This window comes from Camellia sinensis, chromosome 1, assembly GCF_055761805.1.
Source record: "Camellia sinensis isolate YWXY chromosome 1, ASM5576180v1, whole genome shotgun sequence".
In the NCBI taxonomy this organism is placed as follows: Eukaryota; Viridiplantae; Streptophyta; class Magnoliopsida; order Ericales; family Theaceae; genus Camellia; species Camellia sinensis.
In genome coordinates, this window is record NC_138961.1 from 224412174 (window position 1) to 224419635 (window position 7462).

Genomic DNA, 7462 nt, shown 5'->3' on the forward strand with positions numbered 1-7462 from the left:
GAAGACTAAGTAAGTGTACTTTTTGACTTTTTATGAAATATGGGTTGAGTTTGGGTTGGGTTTGAAGTGATGTGTTAGAGAGGTGATATGACTTAAATAAGATAATGTGACTTAAATAGGATAGTGACTTTTTATCTTTTTTCAATCATGTCAAACTTATCATTTAATTGCCATGAAAAAAGTTTAAATGATTAGTTATATATTTTAATATTATTTCTACTCAGAAGTGTGATGACATATTTAAGTTTTTTCTATAATCTCTATCAATTGAATAAAAAATATATAAAATAAAATTTTGAGGTTAACATCTTCTTTTTTTTCCCTTCATTTAAGGTTATATTTTCGTTTCCCCACACCCCACAATGAGGGTGCCCTAGCAATTTAAATAGTATCTCCTATTCAGAGTCAATCTTGTAACCAAAAATAAATAAATAAATAATAGGATTTAGTTTTTTTTTTTAATAAAAAAATTGGATAAATGAACTTGGATTAAAATTAAATATTTTTATAAATTATTTCATTAATTAGAGATTAGTTTCATGAAATATAACTTGTGAACAAAAAAATAAATAAAAAATACTTGAATGTTTCTATACATTTTGTATTTTTGTAATTTTTTTTTTGATATGACATATTAACATAATACAATTACAGATTCAAAAAAACTAATTCACTACCTTTAAATTACTTAGGACTAAACATATCCGTGTTCTGATTAGGAATGACAAAAACACTCCGATACAACATGTTTTGATCCTAATAGAACGAATTTGGAAGGTTTCTCAATAGAGTCATGGTCAAGTTTTGCGGTGAACAAAAAAAATAAAAATAAAATAAAATAATAATAATAATAATAATAATAATAATAATAATTATTGGATTTAGGTGAGGTTTGGAAAGGATAATCACTTCAATCCTAATTTGATTATATGTAATATTAAGATTTAATGCCTTATCAAATATTATAATCAACTTGAATTTGGACCACTATTCGAAATCTTAGTGATGGGTCGTTTTACACATAAAAAATAAACACCAAGCTATACTAAATTCTTTTTGAATAATGGCAAATACAGGTATCGATCCACAGGGACAAACGAGAAATTAAACTAATTTAATTGTTAAATTCCTAAATTAATTTTGATAAAAAGATTGATTGTTTATAACCTAATAATAATTAAATTAAACAAAGCAAATAAACTAGCAATTATAAATAAAGGCGAATTTACTGATTTGGGGAAAAACCTAGGGTAATGAATTCACCACTAGTTGCACAAACAAAGCTTCAATTTGAGACTCAATTATATTACGGTTCGAATAGAATAATACTTCGCAATTACAAGTTCAAAGCATTTATTAAGAAAATCATCACGTTCAATGCATGGGCACGAACCATCTCAAGTAGTACAAATCATTCGCTCTAAATTAGGGTAGTGACACGACTCGTCCCTCGTAATATGGTTCATCTCATATCTTGAATATAAAATAATAGAAAACTATTGTATGAAAAATATTCAACAATCACAGAAAGCTGAATACTTGAAGAAATAGTAGAAATATATATATATATATATATATGAAGTTCTAAAACACCATACAATTACTCAAATCTTTACATAATCAAAAATAAAAAAGAAGACCTAATTACGTAACTAGGGTTTCATCAAAACCTTAGAAAAGAAGAGCCTAACTACTCATGGAGGAGTGGGAAGAGATGGAGCCCTTCATGGAAATTTGCTTTGAAAATTGAGAATCACCTTTTTCCAAACCCTAACTTCCTCTTTCTATTTCAGAATTTTTGAATCCTAATCCAGTCTCCCTTTCTTCTTTTTATACCTCTGTTGTCTTTCAAACAAGTTTAAAAACAGCGGCACGATTTTTGAAGTTCTGCCACACGTGCAGGAAAAGGCAACACACGTGCAGAAAAAAGTTAACACACTTGCAGGAAACACTTTTCTCCACAAGTCTTGCATTTTTACTCATTTTATGCTCCCATTATGTACAACCTGATTGACATTAAATAAACATAAAATATATATTTTGACAAGCAGATAAAGTTAAAAAATCCTAATAAACGGCCCAGTGTTACATAATTCAACCTTAATCACTTAGTAAAATTTTAGACTTGTTATCTCATATTTACTTTTAGTGAAAAATTTATATTGGAGACATCATCTATAGAAGAGATCAGCAACTTAAAAAAATTAATTGTGATTCCCATATCAGCTAATAACCTGCTATACTATGTCACAACCGTAGTGTCCTCGAAACCCCCTCTCTTCTTGCCTGAACACTTTAGACAAACGGCTATACGCAAACTGGTATATTGATTTGTCATGAGTTGATTTCAACTACTCCATTGAAAAACTAAATGGGTCAAGCTCAATTGAGAGTGTTTTTTTTGTTTTTTGTTTTAATCTGTAAAATATATTGATAGAGAAAAATTGTATGTATTATTGATTGATTGTGTATATTACAAGATTGATGTGTTGTTATATGTATCTGTATATTACAAGTCCTATATATAGAGAGGTTTTGGGAGTAGTAGGTGTAGAGTGGGTGGTGGTAGTAGGTAAAGTGGAGGTGGTAGGTGGAGTGGGTGAGGAGTAGTGGAGGTGTGTAGTGGTAGTGGTAGGTTTTAGTGGTGTAGGAGGTGTACATTAACAGCCCCCCTCAAACTCAAGGAGGATAGGAACTAACCAACTTGAGTTTGAAGAGAGTAACAAAACAGAAAAATAAACTGATAAATAAAACAGGATAGGAGACACGGTATGGTCGTGTCAGACCGATGTAGCAGACAGTTTATGGGGTCATGTCGGACCGTTGTAGCAGACACTGTGTGGTCGTGTCAGACCGATGTAGAAGACAGTTTACGTGGTCATGTCGGACCGTTGTAGTAGGACAGTTTACGGGGTCATGTCGGACCGATGTAGCAGGACAGTTTACGGGGTCATGTCGGACCGATGTAGCAAACAGTTTACGGGGTCATGTCGGACCGTTGTAAAAGACAGTTTACGGGGTCATGTCGGACCGTTGTAGAAGACAGTTTACGGGGTCATGTCGGACCGATGTAGTAGGACAGTTTACGGGGTCATGTCGGACCGTTGTAGAAGACAGTTTACGGGGTCATGTCGGACCGATGTAGCAGACACTGTGTGGTCGTGTCAGACCGTTGTAGAAGACAGTTTATGGGGTCATGTCGGACCGATGGAGCAGCTGTGGTGGTGCACCGAGGAGGCGACTTAGGGAGTGCACCATGAGCGACTTATACATGATACTGGTATAACCCCCCCTCAAACTCAAATAGGTGTGAAGATAGAAACCTATTTGAGGTTGAAACAAAGGGATTGATAAAGCTGACCGGTGTAGAAGACACTGTATGAGTGTGTATATAGGCTGCCCAAAAAATATACATGGATGTAGATATCGAGCCCTCAAAAGTCGTGCCCTCAAAAGGTGTGCCCGCACCCTCAAAAGGCGTGCCATCAAAAGGCGTGCCCGAATGCATCAAAAGGCGTGCCATGAAAAGGCGTGCCAGTTTGTCGGCGAGAAGAGGCGCGCGATGCGCGTGGCTGCCTCGGCTATTTAACCAAGACGGAGCTGAGGCCGAGGCAGAGGCTGAGACAAGAAACTGAGAGAAACCTCTGAAGAATTCTGCGTTGTGCTGAGAGAGAGAGGCTGTAACACTGTTGTGCTGAGAGAGAGAGTCTGTAACACTCTGTTGCGAGAGAAAATGGCTTCGTCGTCCCGTGGGCTGCTCACTCTCTTTCCCGATCTCAACGAGTCCACAGGAGAGAGAACTGGTGCGGTGTCCCGTGAACCTCAACCAAACACCACTGGGTTTGCTCCGTTGAACTTTCCGATGCAGTCGGTGGAGCAAAAAATGGCAGTGCAAACGGATGTGGAGGCTAATCAGTATACTTTGAAGGCATGTGTGGAGTCCATGACGGCGGTCACCAACTTGTCGCACCGGCTGCAGAGTAGGACAAATGAGGTGCAGCAATTAAACTCCCAGCTGGTTCTGCTCCAACGCATGTATAAGGATGCGCGAGCAGAGATAAGCGTGCTAAGGGCAGAAAACAAGGAGCTGAAGCGGAAGGCCACCGTGATGTTCCGATTTGGAGGGCCGCCATATGCTGCAGTGGAGGAGCAGGGTGGAGTGATCGTGCCCAGTGGAGTGGGAAACACGGAGGCAGCACCGTCAAGGGCCGCCCAGGACGGAGGCAAAAAGAAAAGACCGGCGGCAGAGTAGAGAAGAAGTGAGGTCGATGTATGGCCGCTGCAGAAAAGAAAACAAAGCTTGTGTTGTTGTTTGTTTGTTTGTTTGTTTTTTTTTTTTTTTTTTTTTTTTTTTGTTGTTGTGTAAAAGTGTGATCGGATTTGATCCCGACATAAAGAAAGGATAAGTTTGTGAAATGAAAACGAGTTATGCTTTTTTTTTTTTTTTTTTTTTTTTTTTTTTTTTTGTTAAATCGTCCTTTTCTTTGGGTAAGAGATTATAATAAAATATATATATATATATATATATATTAGTATTGAGGGAATGATGAGTAGAATGTGGTGTGGTGGGTGGAGGATGAATCATTTATTTTAAAAAAGAGAGTTGATGGGAAGGAAAAGACAATGATTATGAAAAAGGAGAGAGTGAGAGTGGGAGTGGGGAACATGGACGGGAGGGTATGGGATAAAGAGAATAAAAAAAGTAAAATAAATAAATAAAAGAAAAAGTGTGCTAATGCTCATGTATAAGTCGCCCATTCTGTCAAAGGCAAAACCACTTGATCAGCTTCACATCACTTTGAGCTCACAGAAAGAGAAAAAAGACGCGGTGCACTAGGAATGGCAGAAGGAGATGAAGCAGACGCAGAAGCTATGGCCATCAAAGCACTCTCTCTCTCTCTCTCTAATAGTTGTTACATTTTATGAGCTTTTGCTTTGGATCACTCTCAGTGATATATATGTCGATGATCCGCCGACCGGGAAGATCACTTTTCAGATTCCGGCTGGGCTGCCTCTCGGCGGAGCGGACACCACAGGAGGTGCCGCCGCCGTGGGGCTGGCGGTCAGATTGATTGGAATCGGATCGGGTCATGGGTTGTACGACCCAGGTGTGGTTGGAAGTGAAGATGGATTCGAAGGGGCTAATGAGATTCAGATCCGACAGCGATTCGGAGATCACGAAAGGGTTCTGTTCGTGCTTGATTTGAAGTAGGAGGAGAAGCTGTAGGAGTAGGAGGTATGTGTAAGTGATATGTGTTGAAAAACTCCCGCGGGCAGCGAAGGCAAGGTTGTCGGCCGGCTGCCCGCCGGAAAGAAAGGAGTATAGGCCTAAATCTTATGGCTCTGATACCATGTAAAATATATTGATAGAGAAAAATTGTATGTATTATTGATTGATTGTGTATATTACAAGATTGATGTGTTGTTATATGTATCTGTATATTACAAGTCCTATATATAGAGAGGTTTTGGGAGTAGTAGGTGTAGAGTGGGTGGTGGTAGTAGGTAAAGTGGAGGTGGTAGGTGGAGTGGGTGAGGAGTAGTGGAGGTGTGTAGTGGTAGTGGTAGGTTTTAGTGGTGTAGGAGGTGTACATTAACATAATCGATGAAAGTAAGTTATTAGATTAGAAATTAATGAGAGTTAGTCTCTCCATTCATTATAAAACACCAAGTATTTGCCTTCTTAATTTAATTTCTCTAAGGAGAGTTGAACTTATGACCTCTCCTTAAGAACTAAATCCTTAGAAAAATCATGATGACCAATTAAATTAGGTCTAATTGGTTAATTGAGAGTGAGGTTACCTATGACAAAAAAACAAACAAGACATTTATTTAGTTTTTTAATTTTCATATATATATATATATGTTTTTTGTCTTTTGTAAATTTTTAACATCATAAATATGTTTACAAACATTTTAAATGTGTCTAAGTTAGATAATGTTGGACTATTTTAATATCTTTTTATTTATTTATTTATTTTTTTTTTTGGTGACCTTTTATCTTGTCTATGAATAGAGGTTAATTGGAATGGGCTTGGTGATGAGTTAATATTTGAAGGTTTTGGGACTCTCTTTTTTCTCTAGTTTAATGGTTATTATTTTTTGGTGTAATTTGTAAGGTTCTAATGGTCTATAAATTGTTCTTCTCATCTATTCTTTTTTAGACTAACTCTTTTTACACTTGAGCTATTACTAGCTAAAGAAGGGTGTTTTTCTTGGTAAAACTTTGGGTTCATCATTTTGTGCAGAGTTGGCCTGAATCATACGATAAGTGGTCGAGCTGTTGTATCCTGGAGGGGACAAGTCAGAGTTTAGTGACTGCTGCATCAGTAATAAAGGTTCAATGCAGAGCACACCTTCATGAAGCATACTAGTCTATCTTTGTTTGGTAATCTCTTTTGTCTTTGTTGATATTAAAATGAGGGGGAGATTGTTGGACCATTTTAATATTATTTATTTATTTATTTATTTGGTGATCTTTTGTCTTGTCCATGAATGGGGGTTAATTGGAAAGGTCATTGGCTTGATGGTGAGTTAATATTTGAAGGTTTTGGGACTCTCATTTTCTCTAGTTTAATGATCATTATTTTTTGGTGTAAATTGTAAGGTCCCAGTGGCCTATAAATTGTTCCTCTCATCTACTCTTTTTTTGACAAACTCTTTTTACACTTGAGATATTACTAGCCAAAGAAGGATGTTTTTCTTGGTGGAGTTTTGGATTCATTATTTTGTGCAGAGTTAGCCTGAACCATACGACAAGTAGTCGGCTGTTGTATCTTGGAGGAGACAAGTTAGAGTTTAATGACTACTGTATCGGTATTTGGGTTCTTCTTGCCATAGTGAACTTGATCTCCTTAAAGAAAATGAGATATTCGTGCCTTAGCCTAATCTATTTGTATCTCATTTTCTTTGCATTATTTATCAATAAAATATAAGGTAGCGTTTGGTAGAGTTTTCTAAATATGATTTGATAATAGAGTTGTATTTTGAGTTTGTGAGTTTTGAAATTATGATTTGAGCGTAGAAAATTTGTTTGGTTATGAGTTTTGAATTAAGTTTTGAGTTGAGTATTGAATTGAGTTTTTAATGTTTGATGTGACATTTGAAATAAGAAAATTTGTTTAGTTATGAGTTTTGAAATGAGTTTTCAAATTCCGAGGGAACTAAGAAAAGAGTTTTCAAAACTTAATTCAAATTATTATAACTCATAACCAAATACATTATTTAAAACTGTATTGAAAATTCTGATTAACACTTATAAACAAATTCTTTTTAAAATTCAATTAAAAAAATTAATTATTAACAGAAAATAACATTAATCAATTTTTTTAATTGAAAATATTACAAAGAAAATAATTTTTTTTCAAAATAAATATTTAATTACTAATTTAAAATAATTTATAATTTTATATTTAAAAAGTTTTAATAGTTGATATTTTTAAATCTAATATTACTCTTCACA